Source organism: Canis lupus, chromosome 26 (assembly GCF_003254725.2).
Source record: "Canis lupus dingo isolate Sandy chromosome 26, ASM325472v2, whole genome shotgun sequence".
Classification (NCBI taxonomy): Eukaryota; Metazoa; Chordata; class Mammalia; order Carnivora; family Canidae; genus Canis; species Canis lupus.
In genome coordinates this window covers 1,881,723-1,902,857 of record NC_064268.1, presented here as the reverse complement: position 1 = coordinate 1,902,857, position 21,135 = coordinate 1,881,723, and the positions used below count along the sequence as shown (strand labels likewise).

Below are 21,135 nucleotides of genomic sequence, written 5' to 3'. Positions count from 1 at the left end.
ATCTGTAGACTTTTGAGGATGGAAGGCACCTGCTGTGAATGTCAGAACCTACATATTCACCTAAATGCTTGACATGGCTAAGAGCCCTCTTTGCCCACTTTCCCGAACCTTCAGCTGAAATGAGAGCCATACCCCCCTTCACCAAAGGAAAGGCATATGGCGGGGATGGGATGGCTCCTTCTCTGTACCCAACGTGTTTTCAGGTACACACTTCATTAATCATTGATTTACAGATAAACAGCATGTGCTGCTTATTTTTATAGTCTCTCTACTATTTATTTTTTTCAATGAGGAGGACTCTGTTGGAGCTGAAACGTATTTGACTCTGTAACATCTGGGTTGAAGCCGTGCACTGGATCTCAGTAACCAGAATCCAGCTGGATCTGAGTAACCATGTTGGCTTCCTTGTGTTGATTTTAACTATTTTTTTTTTACCTTGTATTTCTAGCAAGATGTCCCACTCAGTCTGGTGATACACAGTTTCTTTCTCAAATAGACTTAACACGTTAATGGTAAATAACATAGAATTGTATTGTAAGTGGTAGGAAAGATGCTGAACAGATAGGGAAAAGGTCATGGAGGTGGTGATCCTCATAGATAGACGTTTGTGAAACAAATGAAATTATTATCTATCTTCCAAACCCCTAGGTTTCCAACTCCCTGCTCTAACCATCCCTAACGATCATGCTGGCTACCCACCTTCTTCCTGTGCCAGTGGCATGAGTGGTTACCACTTTTCTGAACCCATATGGCCTTCTTACCATATCAGATTCATTCTGATATGAATGAATATGCCTTACTCCTTCCTAAATCTTCCACAGTATACAGAGCAGGAGCTGTGTAATGTCTGATAACTGAACTGTTCCCTCTTCTCCTGGGCCTCTAGTCCTCCTCCGGGAAGCCCTTCTTGGTCACCCAACCCGGTGTATTTATTTCTATGAAGAATCTGTCTTGGTTTGCTCTGCATGCATTCCCAATCCTTCTGGTTCTAATATCCCAATTTCCCTCTGGGAATTTTCTGTTCTTCTATTCAATCCACAGTGGGGACATGACCCCAGCCTAGCCAAAGTGCCACCTGTCCTCAGCCAAATAATTGTTCAAGGAACAGACTATGTCTCAGATTGATTGCCAAGCATGTCCCATCAGGGACGATCTTGGGACTTCTGTTGAAGCATCAGTAAGAAACAGCTTCTTCTTCCCACTTAAGTTTGCAAGGATAAGAGGTCAGCCTAGAGCTGCTAGTGGCCACCACATGGGAACAGTGTGCTGAGAGGCAGCTGGTACAGAAGGAAGGTGGGGCAGGAAACGGAAAGAGATTATAAATCCTGATGATGCCACTTCAGTCTCTGAATCCAACCTTTCCTAAAATCATTCCTTCAATAAATACCCTGTTTTGCTTAAGTCAGACTGAGTTGACTGTTCCTTACCTGAAAACAAAAGTTGTGGCTAGCCATCCATTGAAACCCAAAACTCCATCTCATCTCTACTTATCCACTTGAACAGAGATAAATACCCTGTCTCTGTGTCTTTGCATGACCTTAAGAACATATGAGTCCTTGGATTTGGTGCCTGCCCCAATCTTAAGTTACAGCTTCATTATGTTGGCAAGGACTCTATTTCTGAATAAGGTATATTCACGGGGCTGGGGCTTAGGATTTGAACATACCTTTATCTGGGGGGTGGATGTGCAGAGGGCAGCCCATCACAGCTACCGCGTTGCAGTTCCTGGGAGCATAGATGTCAGGATAGAGCCAGCCCTGTGGAAGGCAGGAAGGAGAGCAACAAACAGGGGGAACCAATAGGTGATGTAATGGACCTCATTGGAGGCCTGTGCCGAACCTGGACTTCCTTCCCCTGTGTCTCCCAAAGTATTCTTCCCTGTTTGAGCCACGCTGAATGAAGTTTCTATTATTCCTAGCAAGAAGCACTCTAAGTAAAATGGGCATAGAGTTTCCCAAGTCACAGATCTCATGAGGGTAGGATGGTCTCTGCAGAGCAGGACAGCTTCTGGGTAGTGACTGGAACTCCCCGCCCACCTGCCCTCTCCTCTTCTCTTAGCTTTTCCGTCCTACACTTCCCCAGTGTGGGGTGTGTTCAGCAGGCGATCCTCATCCCAGGGAACGTGAGCTGCAGCTCTCTGCCTACCCCGGGGTGGACACGTTTGAAAAAACATCCTGAAGGTGATGGGATTTCACAAAGGACTGAAAGTATAAAGCTTTCTCCGAAAGCATGGAGATAGAAATATTTTTTTATACTTCATAATGTAAATGACCTTAAAGTGAGAATCCCAGCAACAGGAGCTGTGTGGAAGGCTGTACATGAACAGGGTGTAGGAGACCCGCAAGTCACACCCAGTGTCAGGGTGACACACAGCCCATCTGCAGAGGTGCGGAGGCAGGGAGTCTGAGCCTCCACCTCAGACATTCACCAGAAAGGAGTTTCTATCTAAAAGCCACAAGTTCACAGGCTTGTTGCTGAGACAGTTACAATGTTTGAAAACATAATTACCTAGCAGGAAGCTACTTGCAGATCATGGCATCAAATTGACAAAACTGGAAAAAGAAGTACGTCTTCCGGTATGTTCGTACATGTTCAATCTGTCACCCAATTACTCAACAAGCTTCTGTGCTCACTATGTGTCAGAGCAACATTCCCATTCCTGGAAATACTGAGGAACAAGACAGTACCCCTGCCCTCATGGAGTGTATGTCCCAGCAGGTCACACAAACCGCAGGCAGACAGATGGACAGACATACTTTCTGGTAGCATAGAGTGCCATGAAATGGGCTACTCACTGCACAAAACGAATCGCTGTGGTTCATGATGGGCAGCCTGTGTGCGTCTGTCTCTCCCAGAACCAAGCTGATGGGGCCCTTTACCTACCATGGGATCCTCCACATCATCCTAAGAACCCTAAACCTCTCATTTGCAGAGTGGAGCTCATGCACAGGAGTCAACCCATACTGACCCGATATGGAACGAGATGAAGGGAAGGTTTTAGAAAGCTGTCGTCCTGGATCAAGGCACCTGGGATGCTTTAATGTGAGGTGGGAGATGCATGGCCACTTGTTTCTGGAGTGGATAGTTAGTCCATCTAACAACGCTGCGTGGTCATGGGAACCAGACGCAGGCCGCGGCCACAGGTTAAACATTAAGCTCCACCAGTGGTCATGTTCCCTTATGAGTCTCCTCTCAGAACCCAAGGCCCCTCTGTTGGTACTTGGCAGCTGGCTGGGCCCTGCTGACGGCATCTGCGGTAGCAAATGCGCTGTTGCCTGGTTACTAATTGGTGACAGGGCAAAAGCCCTGGATGGACTGCAGATCCAAAACTACTGAGGGCTAGACATGGTGACCAGACAGCATCACTAAGGAGGCGGCCTGTGGGTAGCACACTGTGGGATGGAACCCTCTTTACCCCGGCTCTTGGAGGTATCATGGGCCCCACTCACGGCCACACACAACATGATGGCATTTCTCTGCAATCTGCCCCCTGACCCTGGTGATTCAATGCAGGAAAACAGAAAAAGGCTCCCGGGTCCTCATGACAACAGGGTTACAGGACTGTGGGGCTCCACTCACCTTCCTTCTAGCCCCGCACCATGGCTGTGCTTCAAAGGCTCTGCTGAGAATGGCAGTGGAGGTGCCTCACCCTTGCTTCTCCAGCCACATCCTGCTGACTGAACACCAGCCCCTTGAACTTAGGTCTTGAGCCAAGGGACCCAAAGACCAACACCAGTGGTTTGAGCAGATTCCTCCGGGCAGGACCACACAGAGGGACCATCCCTTTACACCTGCCCCCTCAATTCCTTGGGCCTCACATTCCCATTGCTTCTGCTAGAAATTTCCTCTTCTTGAGATGGAATTAGATCATGCTGCTGGCACCAGAGCCTCATTCATGTGCAAGGGCTGCCGTAACACAGCTCCACAAACAGAAATGTGTTATGTCCCAGTTCTGGAGGCCTGAGGACCAGAGTCTGGTCCAGGCCCGTCTCCCGGCATTCCAGTCATGGCCAGCAGTCCTTGGCGTTCCTTGGCTCATGGCAACATCAGTATGGTCTCTGCTTTCATGTTCCTATGGTGTTCTCATGCACATGTCTGTCTGTGTAGCCAAACTTCCCCTTTCATAAGGATACCAGTCCTTGAGATTGGATTAGGTTCTATACAAATGACCTCTTTTTAACTTGATTACCTCTAAAAAGATCCTCTCTCCTAAATATAGTCATACACTGTGCTCGCTTGGAAGTCTTGGGCATTAGGACTCCAACATCTTTGTGAGAATTCAGTTCAGCCCATAGCAGACCTCCATGGGATCCAGAATGGACCACCCAAGGCAGCCCAGTGAGCACATGGGAACCTACAAACCCAGATCCCTGGGACCTACAAGTGCAGGCTGGCTGGCTGGAGAGGTGTGCCGCAGCAAAAATGGCTATGCAGGAGGAAGAGGTAGCCTGACAATAAAGAGGGAGCATGATCCCTTTTCCACAGAGAACCTTAGAGGAACTTGGAAACTCTTGAACTTGATCACAGGGATTCAGGAAATGGCACTTCTTAAAGATGAGTGTTAAGGTAATAGACTTTGGGGGGATCTCCTTCATGACCACAAAGTAGGAAGCCCACACTGTGATGGTACAAAGTTCTGCCTACCTTTCTTGAGCCTAACTGTAGATGTGTCAAGATGGTCGGGAAATAGCACCAGGCCTGTGAACTCTAAGTCCTTGATTGAGGGGCTCTTATGAAAACTGAAGCCAACACAGAGGAAACAGACATTCATTCCCAAAACATTGTTTGAGCTCCTGGATCAAGCCATTCCTGAAGTTAACACTACTCTCTCTTCAACTCTACCAGTCATTAAGTCTCTCTGATAAATACAATAGCACAGGGCAGAGTGCCCCCAAAGACCTTTTAGCTACATCCACAGCCTCCTTTCTCTACTCTGTAGGAAAAAAGGAGCCAAGTAATCTTCATTGCAGGGTCTGGATTTGCCAAGAGACCAGAGTGAAACAGACGCTATCAAGACCCATATGCCAGAGCTGAAATTGTGAGCTTCATAGAAGTTCCTGAAGCCCCTGCCAAACATATTTGCACTCCCTTTTGTTCTTCACTGCCCTTGCAGGCCAGCCGAGGACCATTACTGCACGGGCCAAGCACACAGAAGGTACGTCAGTATCACATACATGCCCTGACAGGCCCAGAGCAGCACCAGTGATTGTTTGACTGTAATTGGCACTAAGATTTTGGTATCAACAGAGCCCATTCCATCTTGAGTTGTCTATTAAAAAGGAAAGAAAGAAAGAAAGAAAGAAAGAAAGAAAGAAAGAAAGAAAGAAAGAAAGAAAGAAAGGAAGGAAGGAAGGAAGGAAGGAAGAAAGAAATGGAATTTAAGATACATAATTGTGTTAGTCATGAAGAATAATGACATTAAGAGCCGTTTTGCCTAGACATTTCCACACAAACAACATTATGCCAAGACAGTCTGTCCTGAAGCCCTGACCATAAGCGAGGCCTGGAACCTTGTGGACGGCAATGTCTGAGGGATGTGTCTGGCGTGGTCCTGGGGCATGGGGGCCGTGCAGCTCACAAGGCACTTACCCAGACATCACAAGTTTTTCCATTTCTGTGTACCAACTATTAACTTATTCTTTTTCTTTAAACAAGAATATATGTTTTATGGACATAAAGATACTGAAAAAGGAAATTTTATATTGCCACCATGAAACTATTGGTTACGTGATAGTTACATTTTTTTTCTAAAAAATAATTATATTTTTCCCAGGAAATACAGGACTGTACTTGGGTCCCGTTGCCTGTTTTTGTCTATTCTGTAACCTGTAGAACATTCTGGAAATACTGGGTTGGCTGCTGGATTGAGGCACTGCCATCACCAACCCGACAGCCATGGCCTGGCAGCTCATCCAGGACCCATCCAGAGAAAATGCTCCCCAGAGGCAGAGAAGACAAAATTGCTCCCTCTCCAACCCCAGTGGCTGTTGCAAGAGCTCCCAGCTCTGAGCAACCCCAGGAGGAAGGAGCAATACCACTTATCCAAGACGCAGTTAAAGAACAGATGGTGTAGGCCAATCTTCCAAGATACAAATAGGTCATTTCCTTCCCACATCAATGACTCCTGGCTTCAACAAATATTGACTGAACACCTATGATGTATGTACACAGTCAGGAGGTTAGTCCACACGCACGCATGAATATGGAGCAGTCCCTGCAACTGAGTAGATTAGTAATGCATGACTGAATTTAAAAAGCAGATTATGGGGCACCTGGTGGCTCAGTCAGTTAAGCATCCGACTCTTGATTTTGGCTCAGGTTGTGATCTCAAGGTCTTGGGATTGAGCCCCAGGTGGGGCTCTGCACTCAGCACAGAGTCTGCTTGAGGATTCGCTCCCTCTCCATCTGCTCTCCACCCCCTCTCTCTCAAATAAATAAATAAATAAATAAATAAATAAATAAATAAATCCTTAAAAAATAAATAAAAAGTAAAAAAGCAGATTATGATGAAAATACACACATTTTCCTCGTTTTAAATTTCAACTTTTCTATGTATTTCAATGCATGTACAAACATATGCACCTTTGCACATGTCCTAGAATAACATGTACACAGGTAAGTGTGGATGAAGATGTTGCTGCAGCACTGCTGGTAATACTTACACGTGATTAGGGTTGTGGCTAGATAACTGATCACAGTTAGTTGACTATATGCATGTTAATAAAGGCTAGCATGTCAGGCACTCAGCAGCAGGGGCAGACCACACAGTGTCCCTTACTGTTAACTCCATGCATAGTAACACCACCAACACCTGCAGGCAAACAAGAACTGAACGTTTATGCACCTGGAAGTCCACCTCACCAATAGCAGCAGGGTGTTGGCAGTGGATAAACACCCCAGACCCTCATCCTTCAACTAGGGTGAGTCCAGGGTGTGCCTGGCTATCTCCAGGGGCCCCTCCACAGGACGGGAGAGCCCCTCTATCCACAGTGAACACCAGCTGGATGGCATGCCCTACGCTGACTTCCTCCCATCGTTGCTTGGCTTCTCCCCCTTAACGCTGCTGCCCTCCCAAAGTTTCCAGACATCACCTTGCAACTAAGCTACATTGGTTTTTGGTTTGGGTTTTTTTCTATTTAACAATAATTTTTATTGTCTCTGAATCTGGCCTGAACCAGCACATGGTACTGAGGCTTAGAATAATCTGAAGAGGTCCTGTATGGGAACCTCATAGGTCTTGATATTACTTAGGCCCTCCTGTCTGACTTTTATGTGAACTCTTTTATTTTTTAAAATTCAATTAGCCAACATATAGTACATCATTAGTTTCAGGATGTATTGTTTAATAATTCATCAGTTGTGTATAACACCCAGTGCTCATCTCATCACGTGCCTTCCTTTGTGCCCGTCACCCAGGTATCCCACTTCCCCAGACCCCTCCCCTCCAGCAACCTATTTGTTTAGAGCCTCTTATGGTTTTTCTCCCTCTCTCATGACTTACCATTCAGTTTTCCCTCTCTTGTCCCAAGATCCTTTGTGCTATTTCTTCTTTTCTACATATGAGTGAAACCATATAACTGTCTTTCTCTGATGGACTTACTTCACTCAGCATAATACCCTCCAATTGCATTCATGTTGATGTAAATGTTAAGTATTCATCCTTTCTGATGCAACTAAGCCACTTTGACTTGAATCCCCATCCCAGGTTTGCTCTGGAAGGACTAAGCCAAGACACTATGGCATAGGAATACCACTAGATAATATGCAGAAACTTTAAAAGAATGATGTAGCATGCTAATATACTAATATGGAAAGATCTCTGTGAAATATTCTAAAAACAGAAAAATGCTAATCTGCATAAAATCCATATGGTTTTCTTTAAAGCACATACAAAATTATGACAGACTTTCTGTGGCTGCACACACACATACACATGTAAATATGTAGGAAAGTGTCCAGAGGACCCAATTGTTGACAGTGGTTAACTCAGTAAAATGGAGAGAGTAAAAAGACACTTGAGTTTTTACAAATCAAATGTATCAATTTACTGCTTGAGTCATGAAAAGTTGATTGTAAAAATCTCAGGGCAGAGTATGTATGTAGTTGGACACACGTATGCATAAATGCGTGTACACACATCCATACAGACCCCACTCTGTGTGTACATATTTGTCCATATACCAAGACACTGCGTCTATGTGTGTATTTGTGTTCACATTGGAGCAAGTCTGCAAATCCAGAGAGGGGGACACCCGATTGTTTATAGCGATTGCTGACGGGGTAGGAATGGGAACATCCTACACGGTATCAGCTTTTCACTTTCCACACCCCGTGACATGAGACTCCAACAAGCACCTCCTGCCCTTAACATCTGACAAAGGAATATGATTTTTAAGATGCTGACACAAATTCAACCTCTGTGCAAGTATCATTGGTGACATAACTTCCCCCCAGCTCAGGGAATAAATATTTTAATGATTTATTCACACAGAGGAGCCCCAACTCCTGTTTGAAGGATGGAATTGCCAGTATTGAGAGCAAAGACCACTACAGATTTATATGTAAAATGCTGCCCTCGGAGAGCCCAAACCCTGGCAATGGTTCAGGTATGTTTAAGGCCATTTTAACCTCCTGCAGACTGAAGAAACTCTCAGCGAATCTCCTCCTCTGAGTCAGATGCACAGCCCTCACTTAGGCTCACTGACCAGACCTCCTGTTTCAAAAAGTCATGAGGATCTATGTTCTAATTGCTCTCCCTTCGTGGTGAAATAATTCAAACATTCCATTCCCTTCCAGAGTGAGAACAAGAGCTAAATTTAAATGCAATAACTTAATGATGCATCTGCAATCCCAAGCAGCCAACAATCTATCAGAAAAAATTAAAAAGATCAGCCCATTCCAAATATAGGAAAGATTCACACACAGGCATATCACTCCTCTCTGTAGCTTTCAACCCCAGAACAACCAAAATTTAAAAAAAATTCAAAAAAGTATTAAGCTCTTGAAATAATCTGCCTGTTACCCCTAAGAGAACAGAGTGACTTCTGGGCCTCATAGGCCATGTAAAATAAATGAATTTGAAAGAATTTTACACCAGTAATAACCTACATCACTCAGTTCAGAACATCCTCTTTGAAAGTATTCTTAATGACACAATTTGTCTGTTGAAGGCATGCAGATAAACATCTCTCATTATAAATGATATCCACTGAAGAAACAGACACTGTTATATAGATAATGATGAAAGAGAAAGGGTTTTTGAAATATTTTCTAGGCATATTCCCACCTCCAAGGGCCCTACATTTACTAAGTGAATGATGAAATGTTTTTGGCTCCGTAGTAATGAGAACAAATGGTTACCAAGAACATATCCTATATCTGAAACAGCTGAGTTTCACACACAGACTCTTTCTGCCTCCTGCCAGAAAAATGAACACATAAAATAGAAATCAGGGGATTGGGTGTGAACTTAAATCTACTGAACACATACTGGCTGAGTCCAGTGGTACATCATCACCAGCCCTACCACAATCACTATGATTTCTACCACCATCACCATCACTACCATAACCATCATCATCACCACCATCCTGTTTATGAGACTCCGATCCATTGTTTTATCAGGACCAACCCCAATACCACACCTAGGCAGGGGCATCAAAAGTTCACATGGTTCACCTTCTGCTAAATGCACAAAATGCTTGACTAACAACCATAGCAACCACTGCCTAGGCAGCCACTTGCCACACAAAAGCCTTTTGCAGAAAGAAGCAACTGTTATTCTTACCCCGTAAAGTCATCTCATGATCATATTGTGTAAATCACTGCCTTGTGTTTAAATCATGCTTCAACACAAGAACTCTCAAACCAAATAGTGAGTAAAAGAATGAGTAAGCCAGCCCTGAGTTCTCTCCTGAACTCTGCCTCATGTTTAGGTGTAGCTCAAACTCAAAACTGAGCTTTGGTCCAAAACTGAATCTGAATCTTACCCATAAACCTGATTTTTTTTCGATCTTTCTCATCTGAGGAAGTGGGGCTTTCCCCTCCATTATGTCATCTCTGCCAGCAATCTGAAAGCCATGTTTATCACCCCTTCTCACCCCACTGCCCATCCAGCCCATCACAGCAACTGGCAAATCCTACTGCCCCAATGCATCTAGAAGCTCTCCAGTGTCCTTCACTTCCACTGCTAATGCCCTGGTCTGAGGCACCACGGCTATGCATCCAGACTACATGGTGGCCTCCGAATGCTCCTTGCTACTACACTCCCTTCATCCCCATGCAAAATTTAATATAATCATTTTAGAAGGCAAATTTGATCATGTCACTCTCTTACTTAAAATATGCCACTGCTATCTGGCCACTGCTCATAAGATTTAAAACCCATATCCATAGCCTATAAGGTTGTGAATGCCTGCCCTGGCCTCCTCTCCCCAATTTGCATCTAAACAACCACTTTTCATGCATTCAGCCCTTTATTGCCCCTGGGCCTTTGCACTGCCATTCACTCATGACACTGCTATCTCCACAAGAGTACAGACAGTTGTTTTATTCACCATTCAGCTCTTCTCAGCTAACTGACATACAGCTGGTACTGATAAACATGTCTTGAATAGACCATTAAACAAGGAAGTGATGGATACAACCCCCAACTGGCACAGGGAGATAGAACCTCAGAAGGAAGAAAGGACAACTCACCACAAAGTTCTACCGCTGGGTTCCTAGTCTCAGGACACAAAGTGGGAGATTTCAGAATGGGTCTTCCAAAGACTGGATCTGATCAAATGTGTCTTCTGGACAAACAGGCTTCAGGTATGATGAGTCATTTTAAACTGTAAAAAAAAAAAAAAAGTGTATGATCTTCCATCACAAAAGAATGGCTTATAAGTTGGCTTTTCTGCCTCTTTCAGCTTCCTCTATGGCTCAGATGCTGGGAAAGTCAGGGAAGACACTATCACTTTCCAGTTCATAGCACTGAGAGGGCTAAGTGACAGAGCTGAGACTTCACACGTGGCCTTCCCAGCCTGACACCTTTCTTTCCCTTCCACCAAGTTTCCTGGTGTGGAATAGTGCAAAAATACATCCAAGCAGGATGAAAGCCTGACACAAAGCTTTCATCCTGCTTGGAGTAAAATTCCATGCTCCTGAATGTGCCAAGAGAAATTGTGGGTCAGGCTAATTATCCTTCCTTCTCTAAGGGTGACATGCCACTGCTGATGGCAACAAGGGATAGAATGGAGACCACAAACTGTGTGGACTTGCTCTATACATATCCTTAATTATATAAATATGACTGATGTCCCGTGGATTACAAGAAGTGTTACCATAAGTCAAATTAATGAATAAAAATCAAGATAAAAAACAATGAGCTGCTTGCAGCAAACTCTCAAGGAATTCCCATCTTGCCACCAAACATTTAAAAATTAGAAATTCCTACATTTCAGTAGACCTTCAACTAACATAAATAATCAAAATATCAAAAGTTCTTGTACTTTTTTAAAAAAAAGATTTTATTTATTTGTTCATGAGAGACACAGAGAGAGAGAGGCAGAGACACAGGCAGAGGGAGAAGCAGGCTCCATGCAGGGAGCCCGATGTGGGACTCGATCCGGGGACTCCAGGATCAGGCCCTGGGCTGAAGTCGGCGCTAAACCGCTGAGCCACCCGGGGTGCCCCTAGTTCTTGTACTTTTATTTTGTTAATGTTTTTAAACTTTGTAGAATCACAGAATAAAATAAGTTGACTTATCTTAGGCTTTATCCCAAAATTTTTAAGTGTCCAGTGTCCACAGTAACTATGTGGGTAGGGGAAGAACACTTTGAAGCAATTTGGGCTTCAGCCTGAAATTCGGAACTGAAAAACAGTCTGTATGAGCAAAATCCAATTTATTTCAATATAGCAAGCATTTTCTGAGTACCTACCAAGTTCCTGGCAGTTGTTAGACCCAAACATAAATAAGATTGAGTCTTTCCAGGACCCACAGTCTGACAGGGGAGGCCAGAACATGCATGTATAACTTTATTCAAGCTAGACTTTAATAAGATTTAGAATGATGTGCAGACGAGATACAAGGGGGAGATGTCTAGACAGGAGATTGGAGTCTTATTTCCTGAGGCATTTAATGAGAGAGTCAGGACACAGAGCAGCAAGTACAGCTCAGAGCAGTGAGGCACCATAATGAGCATCTGCCTGTGTCAACTCCTCCCGAGACCACATGCATAATGTAGATAGTTGGGCATTTGCCCACATGACCCTCAAATTAGGCAGAAGCCTGGAAATTTCATTTTGGTAGAAAATAATAATAATAAGCAATATATTCATATATTGACATTAGGAAACTCCACCCCAAAATGTTTAGTTCCCTGTAATTACCCTGGAATGAGCCCCCCACAAACAAGCTACACTGGCATCTACCAAGCCATCTAGACCTTCGTCCAAAACCAAATACCAACCAAAGATTACTCACTACATTAAAAAACCTCCAATATGGAAGATTATAATCTAAGTACATAAAAATAAAAGGCAGAAGAAGGAGATAGTGCAGGCAACCAAGCAAAACTTTACAAACAGAAAGAGAACAAGATGCTATGAAAGGAGCAATGAGAGACAAAAAGGATTCTTGTATATGAAAAAGATAGTTGCTTAAATGGATTTTGACTTAAATGGCATATATAGAAGATGAGGTTAAGGAAATCTCCCAACATGATATAAAACATAAAAGAAAAAAGATTTTAAAGGTCAATCCAGGACATTCAACTTTTACTAATAAGATTTCCAGAAAGAGAAAATGTACAGAAATTTAGGAAATATGAAAATTTCTATATTAAAGGATTTCATGAGTAGGCTACAAAATGGATGAAAAGAAACCCACACCAAAGAGCATCATGAGATTTGAGAAGATAAATGATAAAGAGAAAATTTTGAACACTTTTAGTAAAAAAAAAAAAAAAAAGAAAAAGTGAAATTTTTAAAAGGAATTAAAGGTTAGGGCATCAAACTTCTCAGCAGCAATCTTGGAAGCCAGCAGAATGCCTTTAAAAATCAGATTGAACATTATTTCCAATTGAAGATTCTATACTCAAAAAGCAGTTGATCTAATGGGAAGACAAGGGAAAGATATTGCCATACATGTAAAGGATCATAAAATTTGCTTCCAATGTATTCTTCCTTAGGAAATTACTGGAGGATATGTTGCAGTAAAATAAGCAGGAAAACCCTAAAAGAAAAAGCCATAGAATCTGAGAAACAGTAGATCCTACTACACAATGACAAAGAGAAACTCCAGGGTGATAGTTGAGCCCCAAATCTTGACTAACCAGTTTGGAGCAAGAAGACAGAGAGTTTTACAAGCGAAGTATCATGTGAGAAGGAGACTAGAGAAAGTTTTTGATATGTCAAAATGGGAAAGAATTTTCAGTATATGGATTGCAAATGACACTATAAAAAATAAGGTAATTAATAACTTCAGGAAAAGTAAAAAGCCATGCAAGGAAAGAAATGTAATCACAAGGAAGCCTTGGTGGTTCAGTGGTTGAGCATCTGCCTTTAGCTCAGGGCGTGATCCCGGGGTGGTGGGATCAAGTCCCTCATCAGGCTCCCCTCGAGAAGCCTGCTTCTCCCTCTGCCTATGTCTCTGCCATTCTCTGTCTCTCATGAATAAATAAATAAAATCTTAAAAAAAAAAAAAGAAATGTAATTACAATCACTAATTGCTTCTAGTTAATCATATATACATAATAACAATGTAAACACTCACTATTATCTTTACTAAAGTAGCAACTTAACTGTATGTGTAGGTTGGGGTGGGGTCTAAAAGAATTAAAACTTCATCTACCACAGGACTTTTGAACCTCAGCACTACAGATATCTGGGGCTAGATAATTCTTTAGTGAAAAGTTGACAGGGTAGGAAATGGCTGGTATTATACACCTTTAGCCATTATTAACTTTTTAAATTGTGTGCATGTACTTTATATTTTAGCATGCAGTTGGAGGTCCAAAAACAAAGGCATGCTTACATCCACTTTGGGAACTCACTGAAATCTTCATGTATGAATCTTGTTTCAAAAGAAATCTTACATTATTACATTAACTCACTTGATATGCTCCGTCTTTTCTCTAAGTTACATGAAACAAATAGTTATCAAGTAATGTCTTTTTATAAAATATCTACATGTCTCCTAAAATCATCTAATGTAACATTTTTGGTCCACCTACTACCTTGTGGTAATGACTGCAATAAGCAATGAAAAGCATGAGGAGGTCTTGGCACACAATCAAATGGGCCAAATGTAAAGTGGAGCAAAGCACAGAGACCTCTAGTGAGAGCCCTGCCCAGCAGAAGAACATGTATGACTACTTCATTTTGAAACAAATCACCTGAGGCCTTACAGCCACCAACCTACACTCTGTCTTGTCCCTCTAATAAATTGTATTCTCTCAGAGAATAGTTAAGGTTAACATAAAAAAATAATATGGAGAAGTATGATAACTTGCAAGTTATGAAAATATTTCCTAATTCTATAAAAAAGAAAAAAAATCAGGTAGGACAATTATACCCAGCCTCTCAGCATTTAGCAAATGTTGGTGCTCTCAGCATAGAAGTACTAAATCCACCTCTTTTCCTCCATTTGTCTTTCTGGGCTCTGGGACTCCACTTCTTCAAAAACCCTTTACCCTTTGCTCTCTGGTCCTCTCCCACCCCCTCATCAAAGTGGCTCCACTGTCTCTCCATCCCACTAGGCTGACTGGAGAATGTGTTAATGATGATAAAGCACGAAGAACTACCCTATCTGGTTACATATGCAGTATGATTATTATTAATTCAAAACTGGTCCAGCAAGATAATGCCTTTGAGAGTTTGTGTATAACCAACTTTAACGACTCTGAAGCAAAATTGAATAGAGAGCTCAACTATCACTTTGTTTAAAGTTTTGATTAACAGAGCTGTTTGGGCAGATAGGGAAAGAAAAGCAATGATTTATTGATGCACCTTTTACTGCTGCTTCCTCAAATGCCAAACAACATAAAGCACTGCCCACCTGCTCTGCCCATAAACATGTTCATCATGGAGTGCAAAATAAATCCTTCCACCATGAAAGAAGGTCCAGCTCTTGCTGTTTAATATTAGGAATAAATTCAGAAAAATTCTCAACAAGATACTAGCCAATAGGATACAACAATACATCAAGAAAATTATTCACCATGACCAAGTAGGATTTATTCCCGGGACACAAGGCTGGTTCAACACTCGTAAAACAATCAGTGTGATTCACCATATCAGCAAGAGAAAGAAAAACCAAGAACCATATGATCCTCTCATTAGATGCAGAGAAAGCATTTGACAAAATACAGCATCCATTCCTGATCAAAACTCTTCAGAGTGTAGGGATAGAGGGAACATTCCTCAACATCTTTAAAGCCATCTACGAAAAGCCCACAGCAAATATCATTCTCAATGGGGAAGCACTGGGAGCCTTTCCCCTAAGATCAGGAACAAGACAGGGATGTCCACTCTCACCACTGCTATTCAACATAGTACTGGAAGTCCTAGCCTCAGCAATCAGACAACAAAAGGACATTAAAGGCATTCAAATTGGCAAAGAAGAAGTCAAACTCTCCCTCTTCGCAGATGACATGATACTCTACATAGAAAACCCAAAAGCCTCCACCCCAAGATTGCTAGAACTCATACAGCAATTCGGCAAAGTGGCAGGATACAAAATCAATGTCCAGATATCAGTGGCATTTCTATACACTAACAATGAGACTGAAGAAAGAGAAATTAAGGAGTCAATCCCATTTACAATTGCACCCAAAAGCATAAGATACCTAGGAATAAACCTAACCAAAGAGGTAAAGGATCTATATCCTAAAAACTATAGAACACTTCTGAAAGAAATTGAGGAAGACACAAAGAGATGGAAAAATATTCCATGCTCATGGATTGGCAGAATTCATATTGTGAAAATGTCAATGTTACCCAGGGCAATGTACACGTTTAATGCAATCCCTATCAAAATACCATGAACTTTCTTCAGAGAGTTAGTACAAATTATTTTAAGATTTGTGTGGCATCAGAAAAGACCCCGAATAGCCAGGGGAATTTTAAAAAAGAAAACCATAGCTGGGGGCATCACAATGCCAGATTTCAGGTTGTACTACAAAGCTGTGGTCATCAAGACAGTGTGGTACTGGCACAAAAACAGACGCATAGATCAGTGGAACAGAATAGAGAATCCAGAAGTGGACCCTGAACTTTATGGGCAACTAATATTCGATAAAGGAGGAAAGACTATCCATTGGAAGAAAGACAGTCTCTTCAATAAATGGTGCTGGGAAAATTGTACATCCACATGCAGAAGAATGAAACTAGACCACTCTCTTTCACCATACACAAAGATAAACTCAAAATGGATGAAAGATCTAAATGTGAGACAAGAGTCCATCAAAATCCTAGAGGAGAACACAGGCAACACCCTTTTTGAACTCGGCCACAGTAACTTCTTACAAGATACATCCATGAAGGCAAGGGAAACAAAAGCAAAAATGAATTATTGCGACTTCACCAAGATAAAAAGTTTTGCACAGCAAAAGAAATAGTCAACAAAAAAAATAAAATAAAAAAAAATTTAAAAAAAAATAAAAAAAAAAAGAAATAGTCAACAAAACCAAAAGACAACCTACAGAATGGGAGAAGATATTTGCAAATGATGTATCAGATAAAGGGCTAGTTTCCAAGATCTGTAAAGAACTTATTAAACTCAACACCAAAGAAACAAACAATCCAATCATGAAATGGGCAAAAGACATGAACAGAAATCTCACAGAGGAAGACATAGACATGGCCAACACGCACATGAGAAAATGCTCTGCATCACTTGCCATCAGGGAAATACAAATCAAAACCACAATGAGATACCACCTCACACCAGTGAGAATGGGGAAAATTAACAAGGCAGGAAACCACAAATGTTGGAGAGGATGCGGAGAAAAGGGAACCCTCTTACACTGTTGGTGGGAATGTGAACTGGTGCAGCCACTCTGGAAAACTGTGTGGAGGTTCCTCAAAGAGTTAAAAATAGACCTGCCCTATGACCCAGCAATTGCACTGTTGGGGATTTACCCCAAAGATACAGATGCAATGAAACGCAGGGACACCTGCACCCCGATGTTTATAGCAGCAATGGCCACGATAGCCACACTGTGGAAGGAGCCTCAGTGTCCATCGAAAGAAGAATAGATAAAGAAGATGTGGTTTATGTATACAATGGAATATTCCTCAGCCATTAGAAACGACAAACACCCACCATTTGCTTCAACATGGATGGACCTGGAGGGTATGATGCTGAGTGAAATAAGTCAATCGGAGAAGGACAAACATTATATGTTCTCATTCATTTGGGGAATATAAATAATAGTGAAAGGGAATATAAGGGAAGGGAGAAGAAATGTGTGGGAAATATCAGAAAGGGAGACAGAACATGAGAGACTCCTAACTCTGGGAAACGAACTAGGGGTGGTGGAAGGGGAGGAGGGCGGGGGGTGGGGGTGAGTGGGTGACGGTCACTGAGGGGGGCACTTGATGGGATGAGCCCTGGGTGTCATTCTATATGTTGGCAAATTGAACACCAATAAAAATAAATTTATTATTTAAAAAAAGGAATAAATTCAGTTCACTTCAACCATTTACTACAAGGTTCTCTACATAGAAAAGATGAAAAGGAATCCACTAGTCCTTCAACCAGCATGAACTTACTGACATTTTAACATTTTTTATTTCAACTAATATTTGATGTCTACAAACTGAAAATGCCACAGTTACGCTCATTATCTAATTACCTTCATTATCTAAAGGCTTCAGGACGCTCAACCTGGTCTCATTAGCCAGGTTTAAAGAATTGGAAAACACTTTCCAAAAATTGAATACAAAGCAAGAGTGAAAATTTCCCCTGGAAGCAACAGAACTTTGGCATTGTGCTGTTTTTAGCGTCAGTTACGGGATGGCTAACCAAGCAAACGTCGACTCCGACTCCGTTTCAAGGGGAACAGATTTCCTGAGGGAGTGAGGAGAGTGGACAAGCAGGGCCCCACCCCTGCAACAAGTGAAACTGCTCTGCCTTCCGTGCTGAGAGCAACAGCCAGTTGTGAGTTCGCGGTTTACTGACCCTTGGGGCAATCTCCTTCCTAACGTGAAATTAGCCTGGGGACAGGTTCCGAACGAACCACCACAGGCATCGGAGCCACAGTTAAGACCCAGCAGCTTTAGGACCAGGGCTTATCACAAGCTGTGAGGTTGCCAAATGCCGCCCCCTCCATCCCTCAACCCACGAGGGCAGATCTCCGCTCTCCAGCCAGGTGCCTCCAGGAGGCTGGCTCTCTGCCTCAGGGTCCCAGTCATAGCTCGTGAACCCGTCGGACGCTTCCCCACACCCAGTGGTGGTACTTACAAAATGCCAGGGATCGACGCACTAGCGGGTCAGACGCAGTAGCCAAGGCCACCGAGACAGCACGAGCTTCCTACCTTCTGGATGCCAGCCTCTCTGCGACTCCGAGGCTTGGGCTGGGCATCAAACTGGGAGACTATTTACTTATTCATGGGCTGCCCGAGCCAGCCGGGAACTGCTTTGTGTCAGCTGAATAGAATGGTAATTCAATCTCCAAATGGGAACTGCTCAGCACAGGGCATATCTGTCATAATGAGTCACGCAGATAAAAAGAACACGGCTTTCAGAGCCACTGGTAGAAGTTGTGTTTTGACAATGGGTGATGTTACAGGACACAACCTTCTTTGCCTCGACATCTGAATCTCCCCCCACTAAACATTCCCCGTGAGATGCACAACAGGGAGGGAATTACCTGTGGGGTTGTATCCTGGGGAGAAAAAGCACGGCTGCAGAGTGAGCTGCCCGCTCCCTTGGCAGGAGTGTGTACATTTGGAGAGACAAGAGGTAGAAATGTTCAGAAATCAGCAGGAATTATCAAGAAACGATGAAGCCAGAGGAAAGCGTCCAGCCATTCCGAGGGTTTACTATTATAGTTTGGGGCTTTATGTACACTATCACAGTAACTCTGGGGGCTCTGGCACCCAGTAATCATGACATCAAGAAGTTGTGGAGTCCAGGGCACCTGGGTGGCTCAGTGGTTGAGTGCCTGCCTTTGGCTCAGGTTGTGATCCCAGTGTCCTGGGATTAAGTCCTACATGGGGCTTCCCACAGGGAGCCTGCTTCTTCCTCTGCCTGTGTCTCTGTCTCTGTGTGTGTGTGTGTGTCTTTCATGAATAAATAAATAAAATATTTTTTTTTAAAAAGTCATAGAATCCAAAGAATGGCCCCACAGTGACAGCTAAGAAGAATCAAGTCGGGAGGGGGTTCTAACCACCCTGGTTCCCAGAGCATCTTGACTAGGGGAACCCCTCTCTTCATTCCCCTTGCTGCTACTGCTCCTGCCTCCTGGCAACATTTTCTCAAGATTAAAAAATCTGCATGTCATCCGACGTCCTGGTTTCGGCCACAGAGGTCTGGCTACCAACCATCCACCCTACTGCAAGCCCCTTCCTCTCTTCACTCCTCCACTCTTGCAGCTTGGACCCTGCCCTGGGAACTCCTCCTCCCCCAGGGGATAGATGCACTCATTCTCTGGCTCTGGCAGCCCCAGCAAACCGCATCTATAAGTTGGCCAGGAGTCCACTTTCCCTGCAGCACCTTCACAGCTGCTCAGGAACTACAATTCAAGCAGGCAGGGCTTGGACTTGCTGCTGCCCCCCTGCAGACCACCTGCTCCAACAGGGTGGGGGCCATGCCTCCTAGTTCTGTGCTATATTCTAAGCACCTACACCATGTCAAGCTAAAGTAGCTGCTCAGGCATGTGCAGAAAAATAGCAAATGAATGAGGCCTTTGATGTCAATATACATGTCTTGGACTATGCATGAGTCAGGACGGGCTAGGCTATGCTGTGGTAACAAACAACCTCAAATGTCCATGGCCTGAAATGGTGGAGGTGTATTTCCCACTCACACTCTGTGTCTGTGGGGCATCCTCTGGTGCTCTGCTCACATCATCCTCATACTGGGCTGAGATTGCTGAGCTAGGAATAGAAAGGAGGACAGTGTTTATAGTGGTATAAATAAAACCTCTAGACTACATGGCCATCGGAATTCTGCACTGGCACTTCTGTGGAGCAAATCTTCACATTTTGCCCACCCCGCCCCCCCTTCTTGTCCTCAGGTTCAGGCACAGACATCACCCCCCTGAGGAAGCAGCTGGATAAAGGCCACCCCTACACACATACTTTAAAACGCTTAGTGTTAGGGATCCCTGCGTCGCTCAGCGGTTTAGCGCCTGCCTTTGGCCTGGGGCGTGATCCCAGGGCCCTGGGATCGAGTCCCACATCAGGCTTCCCGCATGGAGCCTGCTTCTCCCTCAGCCTATGTCTCTGCCTCTCTCTCTCTCTCTCTCTCTCTCTCTCTCTCTCTGTCTCTCATAAATAAATAAATAAATAAATAAATAAATAAATAAATAAAGGATGAATGAATAAAATAACATTACACTGGAGAAACCACAATATTTTGGTGTAAATAATTGTAAAATTAATGAATTCAAGAAGCAGTTCCACTCAAGTGAAGTAGCTCTGGAATCATGTAATAAGTGTAACATAGTAACAACAGAAGCTTTGGGGCATGTATAAAGAATCCTGAAATTAGTGAAGGTGGAGGAATTGTCCTAGTGTTCTCAGCACAATTTCCTGGGATTAAGTATTTATAACATTTGATCAGAACCAATCCTGAGGAATAACAGAATGAGTCAGGGCTTTGGTAGCTCAGTGTAAACACCCACTCATGAGAATGGGGAGAAAGAATGTGTACATCACCCGTGCCCTGTATCATGTGAGCTCTACTGACTTCGCCTATTAATATTTTTTAAGGTGTTTTGATTATTTGGTGATTTTAGTGAATGTGTTAGCATTAGATAGATAGGTTGAGAAAATCAGGTTTTGCAGTAAACAAAATGACTACAGGTTATAACGACCCCTGAAACTTAACCCCAACCCTTGTCTTCCCTAGTATAAGAGATCTCGATGTTTCACCCTTCTGATTTCTCCAGGGTCTCCATGGACCAATACATATTAAAGTGGGAT

General features: G+C 43.2%; 1 protein-coding gene across 4 annotated transcripts in view; it reads right to left on the bottom strand.

Annotated features, from left to right (window-relative positions):
* The window catches only part of RIMBP2 (RIMS binding protein 2), a 225,363-nt gene that overhangs the window by 164,071 nt on the left and 40,157 nt on the right, over positions 1-21,135 (bottom strand). For 2 of the 4 annotated variants that reach the window (XM_049101656.1, XM_049101658.1), the window contains one exon: positions 10,699-10,832. The gene's annotated coding sequence lies outside the window, so the exon portion shown is untranslated. Of the gene's footprint in view, positions 1-1,666; positions 1,758-10,698; positions 10,833-18,448; positions 18,604-21,135 lie in introns of those variants that run through there. The other 2 variants (XM_049101659.1, XM_049101657.1) reach the window with 2 other exon arrangements.